General features: G+C 37.4%; 1 long non-coding RNA gene and 1 pseudogene across 4 annotated transcripts; one reads left to right on the plus strand and one right to left on the minus strand.

Moving 5' to 3' along the window:
* Positions 1-1,899: 1,899 nt before the first annotated feature.
* On the minus strand, positions 1,900-14,017 carry LOC120890512 (uncharacterized). 4 transcript variants are annotated; one of them, XR_013433010.1, is made up of 4 exons: positions 7,905-8,971; positions 4,530-4,704; positions 3,242-3,447; positions 1,900-2,306 (listed from the first exon to the last, which is right to left on the minus strand). It is a non-coding gene; the product is annotated as an uncharacterized LOC120890512 (long non-coding RNA). The 4 variants fall into 4 exon arrangements; XR_013433008.1 differs by lacking the exon at positions 1,900-2,306 and having other exon boundaries at positions 2,719-3,447; positions 7,905-8,088; positions 8,236-8,972; XR_013433009.1 differs by lacking the exons at positions 1,900-2,306; positions 7,905-8,971 and adding an exon at positions 13,674-14,017 and having other exon boundaries at positions 2,719-3,447.
* Positions 14,018-16,096: 2,079 nt separating this feature from the next.
* On the plus strand, positions 16,097-16,950 carry LOC144373284 (poly [ADP-ribose] polymerase 1 pseudogene; annotated as a pseudogene).
* The last annotated feature ends 812 nt before the right edge of the window (positions 16,951-17,762 follow it).

The following is a 17,762-nucleotide window of genomic DNA, read 5'->3' on the forward strand; positions in this document are numbered from 1 at the left end:
TAGGAACTCCATACATCTAGGAACTACACAGGACCCTCCATGCCTGCTCCTATCACTTAACCAGGGAAAATTCTCTCCATGTCACTTCTTAAGTATTAAAGTGTACCCTACATCCACCCTCAGATTTTACTACTTCAACTCCCTAAAACAGACCCTGAGAGTGACTTTAGAAAGTACACTCATAAACATTCCCTGTTTACATGCTACAGCTATCATGCCATGTGCATTTTAAGCAATATTTTGGAGAAGAGAAAACATAACCAGAAAAGATAAATCTCCCTTGGCCCACAATTAAATCAGCCTGCAAATTCCTTAAAAGTTTTCTTTCTTAGGCCATGCTCTTTTCAATTTCACAAACTTGCACCTGTCACACTCTCCTTCCTGAAAGTATGCTAGGTATTTGCTGCCTGCCATCTTAAAGGCACATGCCTGGTTCAGGAAGGAACATATGGAATAGTATGACCTCTGCCTAGTGGGTGAATCTACTGTCCTCCCACTTAGGCAGTCTCCATCATTCAAGACCACACACAAGATGCAGATACCAGGAGAGCAGGTACAAATATCACTTGCCTAATGGAATCTCTCATGAGCTGGGCACCTTGGAACATCTTTCTGTGAGCAGGGCCTCTGGGCACCTTACAAAATGCTCTGCCAACTTGTGCTCTTCAGCCAGTTCCTCTCCATGGCCCTCAGGGTCATGCTGGATGAGGAGGTCCTTGATATGCCTACTGAGGAAGAAAGAAGCATCTTCATCTTCCTGAAGCTTCAGGGGGCCAATTCTGGTGCCTGAAATTCAATCAGCAAATTAAAATCCCTAAGGTAGGATACAAGGGGAAATTTATAACTAGAACTCAATGAATGGTGGGATAGTAGGATTTGGACACAGATTTCTATGACAATATCCCTTTGAAGCCTTCAAACCAATATTCTGGTACTTTTTGAGCAACTGTTCACACATTCTTGCACTTGCCAGTTTACCTCCTGCAGACTACTACACACCCAATGTTGGTACTTCATGTACTTTCTTGGTACTTTTCTTTGGATACTATTAAAAAATACATTTGTACATGTGTATATATTTATACATTTAGGCATATAAATGTATATGTATACACATGTACACGTACATATGTATAGATAAAAACATACATAAGTACAGCTATATATCTAACTGCATTCCTTGCTTTGAGAGCCCTACTACAAAAGATGAAGTATGTGGAAGGAAGTCTGAATTTAACCCTGCATTTAGACTCTACATGAGAACGTGGATGGGACCTGGGTACAGGAAATCCCGAGACTGATTCATTCAGAGTAACTCTACAAGTACCAAAAGGAAAACAAACTTATGTGAAGAATGACATTGCTGTTTGGTTGAATGGAATTGGTAGTAATCAGCAGCTTGTGTGTACATGGTCGTGTTTCTCTCTGTCCTTCCACCTGGGTTGAGCTTGGAGACAAAGTGCTGTGCCAGCCTGTTCCTATCAGCAATTTGCTCTCAGAGGACCTTCCCCAGGGGACTGTCAGAGTCTTCCATGTGAGGAAGTCCTTGAGATGCTGACTGAGGAACAATTAGGCATCTCTCCCTTCTGGGGACTGCTGGGGTAACTGGGTGACAGCTCTCAAGCCTGAGCATGACTTAGAACAAAGAATTTCCTGACGCAGGTAGAAAGGAATGCATCAGAATGGATGCAGTATTGAGAAGCGATAAGGATTTGAGAGAGGTGTTTCTGAAGACATCATGAGGAGTCCTTCAGTGCAATTCTGACTCATTTAATGCCAGAAGTCTATGAGCATTCATAGTTTACTTGAACTCTATTTCAGTAAGTTCAGAAATAATAAGTTTTGACACTTAATACAGGAATATTGAAGAAAGCAAGCAATATCCTTTAAAAACACACTTTGAAACTCTGTGCAATACGTACAAACATACAGAAGACCAATTTTTCCCTGGATCTGGAGGGAAGAATATATACAATCAACATATCACATTGGTTAGCTCAGCACCCCTGGATGATCAGAATTACCTGGGGGCATTGGCTCCTGTCCTTCATCCTTACCATGTTATTTATTTCCTGCCAATAAAACCAGACTAGGCCAGCCACATTAAACTACTCCTGCTTTACACATTGCAAACACGAGCATAGAAATGTTCTCTGGGTACACTGGGATGTCCTGAGAAGAATACTGAAGGAGAACTTAAAAGAAGGTACCCTGCACTTACCATAAAAACTGGCCTTGTTTTGGAGACCAGGTGAGTAGGCAGTCCTGTTCTGATAAATTATTGACCCAGATCCTGTCTCTGAACTCTGGAAAAAATCAAGCATGCACTTTTTTCCCCCCAAGAGATTCTGGTAAAAGTGCCTAGCTGCCTTCTAAAACACATGGGTAAGTTCCCTCAGCAGACACTTTGTTACATGTTGGTTCAGATTAGAAAAGACACTGAAAATAGATTTAGATGGAATATGCAAACTCTCACAAAGGAAACATTTATTGGTGTGCCATTGACACAGTATCCTTGGCTATTAATGGATTTTGCAGGTGACAGGGTAAAGCCTTATCTTCAGGGAAAATGCCATACATAGGCAATGAGAATTTGGGACTGGAGCTTAGAGCCAAGCAAACATGGTACCATCTTGAAACATATAAGCGATTTTGCTGTCCTTCTTGGATAGCCACAAATGTTCAAAAGACACTGTGGAGAATTGATATTTTAACAGGACAAGTAGAGGAGAGATAAGAGGACCCACTGCAAAAGAGTCTTTTGGATAGATGATTAGGCATCTGCATGCTAAAGAACTAAATGAGATTCTTTGAATACATTCACTCTCCTCATCCCTGCCTGCAATGTTCCATAGCTTGCATTTGCCAGTGAGTGCCAGGAGGGACAGGTGGGGCTAAAAGTTGGAAGAGTGCAAGCTACCTGACCTACCCAATGCCTGTACTTCAGACCTTGTCCTAGTGTTTGACTCATACCAATGAGTAACTATGGGACCTGCCTGCAGGGAGATCTCTCTACCCACATAGAGGGTTGAAATTGAAGAATAGGGAGGCTACCTGGGAACCCACCAGGAGCCACCTTTTTCTTTTTAATTTTTTTTAATAATTGTAGATGGACAGTTTTATTTGTTTTGTTTTTATGCTCTAATCTCTTTAGTTTTTTATGCAGTGCTAAGGATCACACTCAGTGTCTCACACACATAGCCAAGCACTCTGCCACCAAGCTACAGCCCCATTCCACCACCTTTTTCATGGAAGCAGTGTATTCACTGGCCCCATCCAGAGTAGAGTAAACCACATGTTCCTCAGAGAGGGAGGCTGGACTCTTGCTTGGGAGGCCAGAAAAGTGAGACAAGTCATGACAGCTGGAATGAGCCCAAAGCACCTCTTTCAATGAGTCCATCAGCACTTCATTCATATCCTCCTCCACTTGCAGCTCCATGCAGAGACCTGTATGATATACAAAACAATTACATGGCTGCATTTTCTTAGTTTCAGAAGAGTATATCACTGCAGTGTTTTGTACAAACACTAGTTTTTCCTATACTTACACACAAAAAGCAACCTTCAATGACAATAAATATACTCTACGTGAATGGCAGTAGTGATAATGATTTATATGCTCCATTCAAAGTTAGTAACATGAAATGCAAAAGTACTAAAAGAAATGATCTGAGCAAGTTTGACAGCCAGAATCGAAGATTATTGTCTTATATCATCTTGTTATTCTGAATAATTGTAATATATGTGTGTGAGGTTGTATATTCTGAACTTAGTCCTATCAACAAAATTAATTATTTGACGGAATTAATTATTTTGAGTTTCAACATTCACAGGCAGGGATAGAAACATTTTTATATGCAGATCTAGCTTCCAGGCCACAGGTCAGAACACCCAGCATCACATTTAATTCCCATTAGTAGTCCAGTCATTATTTTATTATGATTATACAGTCTTGTAAATTGTCCTTTTTTATGAAATGCAATCAATTTTCATCTAATAACATTTTAGATGCCAAGTATTTAGAAGTGACTCTGAAGAACAAAGTTATTTCCTGAAAATGTTCATACTAACATACAAATTAGCACCAGACTGAAGACAAGGACAAAACAAAATCAAATATAAAGACTGGATTTTAAATGCCACTACTAATACCACATTAATTTTGAATATTCCTATTTGTACTGGAGTATTCATTACAAAAAGAACATTTCTAGTTTAAGATCTTCAGAATAAAGTTTTAAATAGCAATCCTTAAAATAGTTCATTTGAAAATATATAGAGAAATGTAATAAGCATGCATAAATGTTTTTTCATCAGATTTGATTACATACTTATTGCAGATATTTATAAGTTATTCACCCCTGATTATCAGTAAAGTTTGCTAGATGTCATGAAATAAAAGATCCGAAAAAAGATTCTAGAATAAACACTGCCACTGGAAAAGACACTGAAAAGCAGCCGTTTGCAACATTTTGAAAATCTGCTTTCATATTTCAGTTTTATAAGAAGTAGTTTTAAGTATTACATACATGATGATAAATTTATACTTGTCTCATGTAGTCCTGAATTTGGTACAAAAGAAACTAAAATCACATCAAGGGCTGGGGATGTGGCTCAAGTGGTAGCGTGCTCGCCTGGCATGTGTGCGGCCCGGGTTCGATCCTCAGCACCACATACAAGCAAGATGTTGTGTTCGCCGAAAAACTAAAAAATAAATAAATAAATAAATAAATAAATATTAAAAAGATTCTCTGCTCTCTTTTTTTTTTAAAAAAAAATCACATCAAATCTCAAATCGAGAAAAGTAGTTTTGTTTTGTTTTTTCCTTTTGATAAGTGAGCATGTGTTTTGCAATCTCTCAATTCACAGGAGTACAAAGTTAGACCCTGAACATGTCTTGTGGCTGTCTTTGCCTTCCTTCAGAGCTCCCAAATCACAATGAAGTACATTGTAACACAGTACTGAGGTTCAATAGTTGAACACCTGAAAAATATGACTGATTAATTGGTTAAAATGTAATCATATTTGTCAATATAATTTAAGATTAAAAATAATTCTCATATCTTACTACTGATTTTCAATATAGCCCATCATTTTGATTCTTTAATACTTGGTATATTTCTCTTAAAAAACATATTGGGAAAGGACAGTTTCATTGAGATAAGGACAAAAACAAAAATTATTGAGCTCTATGGAAACTTTGATGATTAAACAGACAGCAGTTCAAGCACCTCTTACTTTCTTAGCTAAAGGTACTATTGATGAGCACATCAGGTACTAGGAAGGTCAAAGTGCATTGTGCTAACAGACAGGAGAGTTGTATTTAAGGTAGTGTGTTAATAAGCACTGAAGAGATCCATTAGTAACTACAATGAGGTTGTTTTAGTCAAAGGGAGTAATTAATAGAATTATGAATAATGGTTGTTATGCAATTCAACCCTAGAAAATGATATTGAATATGAAAAGACAGACTTGATATTATCCAATAATGTAGTGTTTGTCAAGTGTCAACGTTAGACTAAAAAGGAGTTGATTGTGTATATCTCTAAGTTAAATACAATTGCCTAATTGTTGAGTGACTTCTACAAGTGTTTTGTTTGTAAAAAGGTTTTTTTTTTTTTCTTTAAAAGTGGGAAGACACAAATTGCTATTTGCTTACTGTATTTCAAACTTTCACAAATAGTGAGGATGGGGGTTAAGAGCATAATGTTGGATAAAATGTTCAAATGTTCTAATAAAGACCAAAAAAATGTAAATAAATCTACAAGTGCTGCAAGACTACTTATTTCTCAGTTCAGAAACTGATTTTATGACATCAATGACAGCTCATTGTTAGAAAAAAATTGAAGACTAACTCTGATAATAGGAATTTCTTAGAAGATACTGATCTTTTCCTTCATTTAATAAAATTGATTCACTTTCTGCATTCCCTTCTGCTTTCTACCTTCCTTTAAATACATTAACAGATTAAATATATTAACAGACTTTCCCACGAAATATATTAACAGATTTGTCCATTCTTATTGACTTTCTATTCTCATTTGACAGCCCCCCAGCCTTCAGTGCCAAAAGGAAGCTCTAAAATAACAAAATGCTTGGCTCCAGAAATTACTCTAGGCAACAACCTTTATCTTCTGTCCATTCTTTTTCAGTTCATCTCCCATTGACCATGAGCAGTCTTCCTCCTTTCTTTTGACATCTTAGAGACTTCACTGGCTTTGAATCAGCTTCTACCCAGGTGGGAGCTATAAAACTACCCCAGTAATCACAGAGGACTGTGTAAAGGCAAATTCAAAACCTTTTTCATGGTGAGGAAGAGATGAAAGGCTTAGAACTCTCATAAATTAATAAATTCTTCTAATCACAATTCTAAAATAGTATTCTTCCTTTATATTCATATTTGTCTTTCCAGAGCTCAGATCTTCAACAATTATTATAATAGTATACTTATTATTCATTTCCTCCTCAATTCACTTAACTACATATACACACATACAATAAAGGACTCTAATAACTCTATCAATGCAATTTTCACAGAGAGTATACCCGATTGCATTATTGTCATTAAAATCATTCAATATCACTCTTTGTTTTTAGAAAAATTCTATTTGGGGGGATTGGTGTTTCATGACTTGGATCCTTTTCACTAATTTGACCTGCTTTTTTGCACTTTAAAACAAAAATGCTAATTCTAGTGTTGCAAACCACTTTGGGTTCTCTAGATGGTCAAGCTTGAGTATTTCTGTGCACCTTCAATCCCTTACTCCTTAATATGGCATTTCCAATGACTTATAATTCCTGCCTCATACCATGTCATTGCCTGACTGATTCCTACCTAGCTTTCTAAAGTGAGTCTATCAGTGGGATGTTCTGATAACTGGTGCTTACAATTCGCTCAGTTGCTCTTTCTAGGTGATTCTATGGCACTCTGTTAATTCCCATCCAACAGATACAGAACGTGCACAAATTCTTTTTCTGCTTGCCACTTTATGCAACGATACCACACACCACCTGAGGGTCTTATATCTTGTATGTTTGAATGCCAAGCACTTTGTCACAGTAAGTGCACAAAAAATGTTTGCCAATTGCGTGCCATAAACTCCAGATACTAAAATATTAAAAATTTCATATATGGAATTTCAAACTTAAATTTTAAAATATGAATATTGATGTTAGGACAAAGTTTCCCTTTTAGAGTCTTTCTATTTGACTAACTGGATTCTAAACTGGATATCAGAGCTCTTGGAACATGAGGCAACAACAAAAGCCAGGGACACTTAATACAGGAACTTTTCTCTACCTACTGGACTTCCAGAATACATCTCTGTGTTCTATAGATCAAACAAAGCTCCCAAATACATAGCAATTCTGGATGTTGAGAAACTTTAAAAAAGGAATGTCCAAAAGAATATCATTTCAACAAAACACAGAAGTCAAGGGGAAGAGAAAAGGACGAATAGCCAATAGTAGTGAGTGACATCTAATATTATGATGATAAGATGGAGACAAAATAGTCTTTATGCTCATTTATGATATGAAAATACTACAGTTTATATAGCATAAGGATGAGAGATTAAATAGAATATCAAGCATAACAGACAGAAAAAGCAATTTAAAATCATGACTACATAAGGTATTTGTGACTACATTATTAAATACATCTTATTCAGCTTTACATGGTTTCCTTTATTTTGGTAATTTAGCTCAATGTCAGTATTTCCCTTCAAATTACTGAAAATAACTTTAAAACACTTTGGAAGATATTAAACAGTTAAAAGCATACACTACTTATAATTCTTACTAATTCCACACTTAAATGTATGACTTGTAAAGTTGTTAGTACGTATTATATTAGAAACAAAAAGTTGTCGCCCACATCTTTCTCTAGCTGGGCCCAGTTTTACCTTAGAAATTGTATTATTTTAGGAAGTCAACTGAGTGGTCCTCCCAATTATGCAACAGTGTGACGAAAAATCACGCTTCTGTGAATGGGGACAGAGATACTTGACCTTCAGTGTTCTGACTGAAGCTTCCCTGACCACTAGCCCCTTCCTGTGTAGAAATGATTGTAGAAAAAGGACAAGGAGCCTGCTGGGAAGAAAAGGAACAGAGTTCAGGAGTCAACATCCAGAGCCTACAGAGACTCTAAATTTCAGAGCTACTTCCAGCAATAGGGCCCAGAAGCATTTGAACATGGAAACTTGTGTGCAGAATACTTTGAGCTCATCAACTTACATTTGTGTATTCTTTAGAATGGAAAAACCTCCAAACTAATAGAATTCTGGAATTTGTGAGGTCCAAAACAGTTGATATTAGACTTCTTGGCAAAAAGGAGAGAACTCATGCCATTAATTGGGCAAGTACAATATTCAACGGTATTTGTACCACCAAACTTGTGAAGCAGTTCATGCAGCTTGTGCTGAAGGGGAAAAATAGCATTTGTAACACCCATTTCCAGATATGAAATATTTTTACTACAAAGACATCTGTCTCTGCATAACAAAGTTATAAATCATCTGGGGAAAAATTATTTCCTGTAACTCTACCTTGTATGGATGCTAAAGCATCAATCATTTTTCTTCTACAAATGCTATTTTGGTTCCAATATTAATAAATATAAACCTATTTCCTCTGTTGACCTCTCAGGCATGTTAAAACAACTGCTGCCTTAGCAATGCTTTTCTCAGACAGCACGTACATCCTAGCCAAGCTAGATTAATTTTATCTGCTTTCCTGATTCTCTTTAACACAGTACAATAAATTAATTCAATATGAAGTAAACTTTAACATATCCAAGATTTTGTACATGTAACAGATACAGATTTTGTAAACTTGTTTTTGAGGGAAAAAGTAGCTTAAATTTTAGTTTTTTCAGTCCACTTAATCTGTATTAATTACTACATTCTTACTTTGAAGCTTAAAAGCAGGCAATATGTACATGAATGATCATGGTTATTCTAACAAAAGTTTATTTACAAAAACACTCATAACAGGTCAGATTTGAACTGTGGGCCCAATTTTTTTATCCCTGTCATGTATTACAAAACTGGGAAATAATACATAAAAGAACGTGCAGTAAAGCAAACCATGACTAATACAAGTAACTACAAAAAATTTCTAGGACATAAAGTATATTTACCTCAGATTTGTTACTATTATCTCATAATTAAGTGGCCTACAAATGGTTGAATAATGGAAATACTCTACCAGCATGCAGGTAATTCTAACCTAGGTCAGTGAAAATCATATTGCCTCTCAAAAATTCTTTGTTGGGGCTGGGGATGTGGCTCAAGTGGTAGCGCACTCACCTGGCATGCACAGGGCACTGGGTTCGATCTTTAGCACCACATAAAAATAAAATAAATATGTTGTGTCCACCTAAAACTAAAAAATAAATATTAAAAAATTCTCTCTCTCTCTCTCTCTCTCTCTCTCTCTCTCTCTCTCTCTCTCTCTCTCTCTCTTTAAAAAAATTCTTTGTCAAAGCTCTAAACAATTGCTTTGGCTATTGTTGAATTTTAATAGTATACTTGCAATTTTCAGATTATCATGTTTTCACTAGTGATCCTTAAATTGATGAGGAAAAAAAACTGTATGGAATATGGGTGTTAATTGAGCCACCTTCATTACACAGTCAAGAGTGTGGTCATGAAGTTTTGATATCCTCTGCACTCACTTCAGGCAGAGTTCATATCCACAGACCCTGTGATACTACCTATCCCTGCAATAAAACTACAGATTACATGAGCTATTCCTCACTGGGCATACAGTGTCAATAATGCAAGCTGAACAAATTCTTGACATCTGCTGTACAAATTTGTTCCTCTCAACCACACTGTCTTCTATACCTAAATGTTTGTTAGGGGATACATCTTATGTTAAGTGTTCTTACCACAATAAAGTAAAATTTAAAAGTCACAATAGATTAAATATAAGCACAGACATTATATTATTATAAACAGGAAGAAACAAATTTGAGTTACCTCATTTCTGTCACTCAATTTTACAACTTGAGTTTTTTTTAATATTTTCTGGAATTTATTGTGAAATAAACTTTTTATGTATCTTTCAAATTGATTTTTCTTTTTAAAACGTTCTGTTTATTATTCATGTTTCAGAGAACCTGCCCTTTACTAGTGTTCTGCTAGAGCACTCCTCATTCCAGTTCACCCTGACATGTCACACCTCCCTGCCTTTGCATAGATTCTTCCCCTGCCAGGTGTCCTTCCACTTGATGAGCTCTTTCTCCTCTGAAAACCACATTCAGAATTATTCTCTCTTTGGATACCCCATAGTACTTTCTCTTTCAAATATTTTGTTTTAGTTGTAGTTGGACATAATACCTTTATTTTATTTGTATATGGTACTGAGTATCAAACCCAGCTAAGCCACAACCCCAGCCCACCCTACAGCATTTTAAAAGTATTCGCATTATTCTGCAGTGATAATTTATTAGATTATAGACTAAGGTTTTGGTTTTATATATTTATTTTACTTTCAAGAACTCTTAAAATGATTAAGACCTTGTCTCCTTGCACGGATTTCCTACAGCCTACTCTTATCTCTCACAGAAGAGAAACATCAGTAAATACTTGTTAAATGAATGAGTTTATTGAAAGATCTATCTATCTTCATTTCTAAGGCGCTATCTATTGTAATACTGTCTTTCAAGTCGACAAAAGTTTTTCAAAAAAGAAAAACTACATTAAACATTTACCAATTTAAAAATGCACCTTAATTTAGGGAATATGAAAATGGAAAATTATTTACATATCTGAATTGATGTAATCCAATAATGTCTAGAAAAGAGACTAAATATATTAAAATAAAGCATGTGCACAAAACAAATTAATGGAAAACAAAATATTCCAAAATAAAACTGCATCTTCTGTTTTAGAACATAGTACTGCATGGAAAATGTTGCTTTTGTTCAGAAAAAGCTTTTAGTTTTAACCCAGTATGTTTTCTCTCTAAGCAGTTTTTTGCAAAAATACAACTGCTTCCATTTCTCTCTTCTTTCTTGATAATTACTTCACTCCCAAGTAATTATCTCATCTTTTCATCAATTATTACATTTCCCACCTTTCGGTTAATGATGCCTTTGCTTGCTTGCCTATAGGTAGAATTAAGATTAAGGATAAAAGCACATTATTTAAGTTAATTTCAATCATTTATGTTATTATTAAATGGAGAGCCAAAGACTGCTAAGGTGAAGTTGGAATTTCTGGATTACTACCATCCTGTGGAAGTTATTAATCAGCTACATCACAATGGCCTGATGGACCATAAGAACTCAGAAGCCTTCAATTATGTCACAAGGTCTACACTGCTGCAACAACTAACACTCTATGTCTCTAGAGGGTGAAGGAGGAAAGTATGTACCTAGTCTGGTGTTTGAAAATTTATGTCTAATCTGCACAGAAAAAAGTAATTTAAGATTTACTGTTTTTAGGTATTAGCTTCATATCATAGCCATGCAAATTAGAAAAAAAGTAAAATTACATTTAATGATAACAAACTAGAAATTGAAATAATTTTATATTTATTTTAATTGCTAAATGTTCATACATACTTAATTTCATTTTGATGAAATTCTAATTCTCCAATTTTTAGATCTTGAAAATATGTTCAAAGTATACTATAAGGAATCACAAAATCATTCTTTTTAACATTAAGATGTTCATTTAGACACAATATAGAATAATATAGCTCATATTAATTATCCTCCAATTCTAGGCACAAAATCAATATGCTATTTTTCACTGTGTGGCTAATAAGGGCAACAATTAGTCAACAGTGAATCAGTTACCTATAAGAGTGTCAACAGTCTTATAACAGTACACAAACTATTATATTTATGCTATAGTACAATAAATTATTTTGTTTGTAATTCTTTCAAGGATGAGTATATTAGCGGACATCATTTTATACCTATAAGAACAAGATTAGATACATAGGTCCCTATAGCAATTTAAAAACAAAACCCCAAACAGTGAATCACTATTTTTAAGAAAATGTGCTCCAAGATACACAGTTCCTTATTGTGTGTGTCTATTTTCTGTGGGTCTTGCTTCATGACCATTTTGTGCAGCTTGTGTGTGTCCAGTTAGAGATTTTTAAGGTTGCTAAATGTTGAATGGAATTTCAGTGGCTGCTTGACTACAGAAGAGCATAGATAAAGGGTGTGATTATTTAACAGCTAAAAGAACACAAAGATTATTTAAGCATAAATCAACACAAAAAAAATATCAAAAATGAAATTGATGATGTTCAATATTCAGTATAACTATACAAGCAAAGACCGTTTACTACAGACTCATATGATTAATATGAAAATAACCTTGTTACACAGGACACTTTTTCAATAGAAATACCTATCATGAGATTCCAAACTTAACATCATTTGACAAATTAAAACAAGGGAAAAAAACTGTTATTGCTTTGTTCTCAATATTGTGGTTCTATCACAAAGATTATTATTTTAAACTTTTTCTGGTTTGCTTAAGTATTAATGTAAAGCATATGCTTATTAATCGAAGAAAAATTCACTATGCAATAACAATTTCTTGACATAAATTTGCATAAAACAATGCAGAATGATATTAGGATCACATGGTCATGCAAAAGTGCCTTTCTTTTTTTTTTTTTTTTTTTTGGTGGGGAGGGAGGGGGGCATCCAATGGACTTAACTCAGGGAAACTCGACCAGTGAACCACATCCACAGCCCTATTTTGTATTTTACTAGACACAAGGTCTTACTGAGTTGCTTAGCGCCTCTCTAAATTGCTGAGGCTGGCTTTGAATTCGAGATCCTCCTGCCTCCACCTCCAGAGCCACTGGGATTACAGGAGGGCGCCCCCATGCCTGGCCAAAAGTTCCTTTCTTAATTTTCAGGATTTTTTCTCCTTTTAAAAAATAATTTATCAAAACTACACTGAGTTTTATCTCGCTCCAGTTTGAATGCCAACCATCAAGAGTACAAATAGTAAGAAATGCTGACAAGGATGCAGGGAAAAGGGAACAGGGACCCTCAGTGGAATCCTAAATTGATCAACCAATATGGAAATCAATATGAAGGTTCTTCAATAGTGTAGTCATATTACCACCATATGCCCTAGCTACACCACTCCACAGTATTTATCCAGAAGAACTCTTAGTTAGCACATATAGAGCAAACATAATCATGTTTATAAACATGCAGAACATGCACAATTCATGTTTATAGTAAAACAATTAACTATAGCCAAGTCGTACAAGCAGCCTAGGTGTCTGTCACCAGATGAAAAGACAAAAGAAAATGTGATACATATAGACACAACAGAGTTTTACTGAGCCCTGGAAAACAAAACAAAATTATGTCATTAGTAGGAAAATGAATCTAGAGAATATGGTGTAACGTGAAATAAGCCAGACTCAGAGAGTGAGAGTCATCTGAATCCATTATACGTGGAAGGTAGAGAGAAAAGGGAGGAGGGGGGAATGCAACATCTCATAAAGACAGAAGAGAGAACAGTAGTGTAAAGGATGGGTTCAAGGGGCGGGAGGATGGGAGAGAGCGCGCAAGTACTGGGGGATGAAATTAACCAAATTGTGTTATGTGCAGGTATAAATATCGCAATGAAGAGGAGGAAGGGTCCGCACAGGAGGCAGCGCTCCTGGAGAGCGGGGTCTACCTGCGAGCAGAAGTCCATGCCCTGGACGCCCAGCTTGATGCACGTGGGACGCTGGAGCTTGGTCTCCCTGCTGCAGCCTTCCATCTCGCACACCCCCGTCTCCACCGCCGCTGTGCTGCCCGCCTGCCCGCCTGATGCCGGCGGAGGAGCGGTTCACTGGGGAAGAGGTGGGAGGGAGGGGGACCGACAGCGCAAGGGGAGGAGGTGGCAAGGGAGTCTAACAAGGAGTCCCGCCCCCTGCGGGTCCAGAAGCGAAAGTGGGGAAAGCGGAATCCCGGAGGGGACCACGCTGTGCGCTCCGCCCTAGTCCAAGAGCGCAGCTGGCGCCCCGCCTACGCCTTCCCCCGCCTTAGGGACGGAGCGCAGGTGGGGGCAGCGGGGAGTCCAGCCTCGCTTTGTGCTGGTTGAACGCAGTTCACTGTCTGCGCTCAGCTCTCTCAAGCTCTGGGCGGTGAAGGCCAGTGAGAGTCAGCGAGGAGAAGGGGGTACGCCATGCCAACTCTGTGCCTTGGAAGACACATGCCCAGATGTCCTTACTGACCAAGGCTCTAGAGCTCTGCAGGTTCCCACGTCCTGCACCTCAGGCAGGTGAAAAGGGCGCTCCACTCTTCTGCTTTGGTTCCACTGGCCGCTAGGTGCAAAGTAATTTCTTTTCCTATTTCTCACTTATAATGTTTCCTCTGAGGCCTAAGGACCACCGCTTGTCACAGAAAGGAGAATCAGAGCTGTCATGGGGCAGAGAGCTGGGGTTTGCATCTGTCCTCCCTTTCTTTCTCTCTCTCTCTCTCTCTCTCAACTTTTGCACACACCATCACCACTGCTGGTTTATCTCTTGCAAGAGAAAACATACCTTATACATATTTACATATATGTAACCAGGGATATAGTAAATTCTAAATAAATAATTAAAGAATGAAAGGTAAATGAAGTATTAAGAGAGTTCTTTTTTCAAGTGACAAGAATTTTTGGCTAGCAGATTAGCAGTGGAAGCGAAATTAACCAAATCAGGGTAAACTGAGTATTTATACAAAAAAGACAAAATTGAAGTGCCAATCATATAGTCAGAAAACTTTCTACTGAAAAGTTTGCAATTTTATTAAATAGATACTAAATGGACATGTAAGTCATGTCCAAACTATTTTATCTCAGTGTAGTGTCAAGATTACAAAATTCACTTCTTTTATACGGGAGAAAAACAGTGTTTTTATATGTCATGTCAAACATGATGAGACTTCCCTGAAGGTACTCAAGGATATATACTTATCTTAGAAAAACAAAGAACACAAAATCAGATATTTTTATGTTTCATGGATTATCTTTTTCACTTTTTAGAAAAATAAGGAACATTACATGATTACACAGGCCTCTCCCTAACCTCTTAAAGACTGAGTTGGGATGGGTGTCATAGGCATCACTTTCCTGGTCTTTTGCAAAGCCCACAAGATGGTACCCCTATTTTGCATGAATTAGGCACAAATAGAACTTGCCTTCTTGGGTTTTCTATCTATGTCCTTGATCTTCTTTGCCAAAATGTGGGTATGTAGAAATACTTGTGTATGATGCAATCTATGACAGTTTTTATCATCTGTATAGTTTGTATTCAATTAGAGACCTTTCCTATGGAAATGTTACTAATTTTTATTAAAAGATTGCTATTGTTCATGTAAAACATGAAAAAAAAATCAGTGAATCTGATAGTGTGAACTTGGGGGACTAGTTACTCAGAGCTGTGACCAAGCAGAGGGATTCTTGCAAAATGTATGTGCTTTCCTCTCCTGGGCTCACTTCTGTTTCACACTCTCTTGCACTCCAGATGATCAATGATGTCTCTCCATCAAGAGCCTGTGCCTCCTGGGCATGCCAGTCTTGGCATCTGGCCTGCAGCACCTGGCTCCACATCCTGCCCCAGCTCACAAGCACTGTTGTGCAGTATTGGTGGGAATTGTTTTGTGTTGTTGGAAGGCTTCTTGGATACTCAGCAAGCATCAGCCTTTTAATGTTGGAGGCTTATTGTCATTCAGATGTGTAACTCTGCAGGTGTACAGAGTATCAGATTTTACTGTCAGTGGGTTGTACTTGACATGTCTTAAATTGTATGTTTTTTGGAGAAGTTTATATACTTTCTTGGAGACAGGATAGCCTTTTCTTTAATATCCATTTAAAATCTATTCATTTCATTTAGTGGGAGTGTTAACTTGTCACCAAACAGGACTCTACTTAAAAGAAAATTTAAAACTCTTTGGCTTATATGTGCAGGCTGGGTGTGGTGGTACATGTCTGTAATCCCAGCAGTGCAAGAGGCTGAAGCAGGAGGATGGGGAGTTCCAGCCAGCCTCAGCAAGGGCAAGGTACTAAGCAACTCAGTGAGACCCTGTCTCTAAATAAAATACAAAATAGGGCTGAAGATGTGGCTTAGTGGTCAAATGCCCCTGAATTCAATCCCAGATACACCTCCCCACTCCCCACCAAATTGCTTCTACACCCTGATGCCCCTTGACTATGGGATGAGAAAGTCCTGCTCCTGAACAATGCAGACAGTGTGCAGGCCAAAGTACAAATGCCGGACAACTTCCTGGACATTGGGATGGCCTGCAGTTGGCTTAGGGGTGGATCTGATGACAGTAGCAAGGACCCCATTGATGTCAACTACAAGAAGCTCAAAAGTGACATTAAGGTAGTTGACAAAGACTCTGAAGAAGCAGAGATCATCAGGAAGTATGTTAGGAACACACACGCACAATGCCTATGACCTGGAAGTTTGGATATCTCTAAGGTAGAGTGCAAAGGGGAGAGCCAACACTACAAACCCTTTAAGTAGCTTCACAATCGAAGTTTGCATGGCACAGGTGCAGGACTATCCTGGTCCCCTTCTAGGCATAGCCCTGCCTGAAGCACCTGTGACAGGCTACATGTTTGGCAAAGGCATATTTTTTTCTGATATGGTCTCAAAGAGTATCTACTACTTCCACACATCTCAAGGAGACAAGATAGGCTAAATCCTATTGGGAGAAGTTGTCCTAGGGAACATGGATGAACTGAAGCATGCTTCACATATCAACCAATTACCGCAGGGAAAGCAGAGTGTCAAAAGATTTGGGCAAAACTATCCCTGATCCTTCGGCTAGTATTACTCGGGAGAGGATAAAGGACTGGTATCTCATAAGGTGTTATCTATACCTGCCTACTATATAATGAATACATTGTCTTTGATATTGCTCAGGTAAATCTGAAGTATCTGCTGAAACTGAAATTCAACTTTAAGACCTCTCTGTGGTAAACAGAAATATGAGTTGCACCCTGGTGACTCTCATTTGAATTAACTGTGTGCTCATGCACCAACACACCCAGCAGAAACCTCAACTAAGCTGCCAATGGATGTTACCTTTACTAAATCTCCTTAGAAAGGGTTTTTACATAAACAGGTTAAAAGGTTTTTCTCAAATTTTCAAATCCTTTTTATGTTTAATTTTGCATTGGAGGGTTTGAGGGTTCTATCTAGCCAGGCACAGTCCTGACAGATACATCTGACAGTAGAGGGAAAGTGGGGGAGAGGTTTTTGGTTTGTTTTGTTTGCTTAGACTAGTCCTGTTTCAAAAAAAAAAAAAAAAAAAAAAAACCAAGCCAAATTACAGCACTTGCCTTATTGGTTTCCCAAGAGATGGAAACAATGTGTTTCCACCCTTTTCTCTAAGTGTTCATCTTTAGTTTTAATTCTGGCAATGTGTGATGCATTTATTTTGAGCTAAACATAAAAAGTAATTTCATACTAAAAATGCTACCATTAATAATATTTGTCAACATCATCAGTGATCACTTGCCTATTATGTTTCTCAAGACCAGAACTCTAAAAACACAAATAGTTTTTGGTGGTTACATACATTTTCTTTCTGTTTTCCTTTTTTGTATTTTTATTTAGAGACAGGGTTTTGCTTAGTTGCATAGGCTGACTTTGAACTTGTGATCCTCCTGTCTTAGCCTCCTGATCTGCTGGGATTGCAGATGTGCACCACTGTGCCCAGCTAGAAAAAAAATCTTGTCTGGTCTTCTGGTGGTGATATGGACAGAAGCTAATTGAGCCATGTATGAAAT

The sequence above is a fragment of the Ictidomys tridecemlineatus genome, unplaced genomic scaffold, assembly GCF_052094955.1.
Source record: "Ictidomys tridecemlineatus isolate mIctTri1 unplaced genomic scaffold, mIctTri1.hap1 Scaffold_3482, whole genome shotgun sequence".
Classification (NCBI taxonomy): Eukaryota; Metazoa; Chordata; class Mammalia; order Rodentia; family Sciuridae; genus Ictidomys; species Ictidomys tridecemlineatus.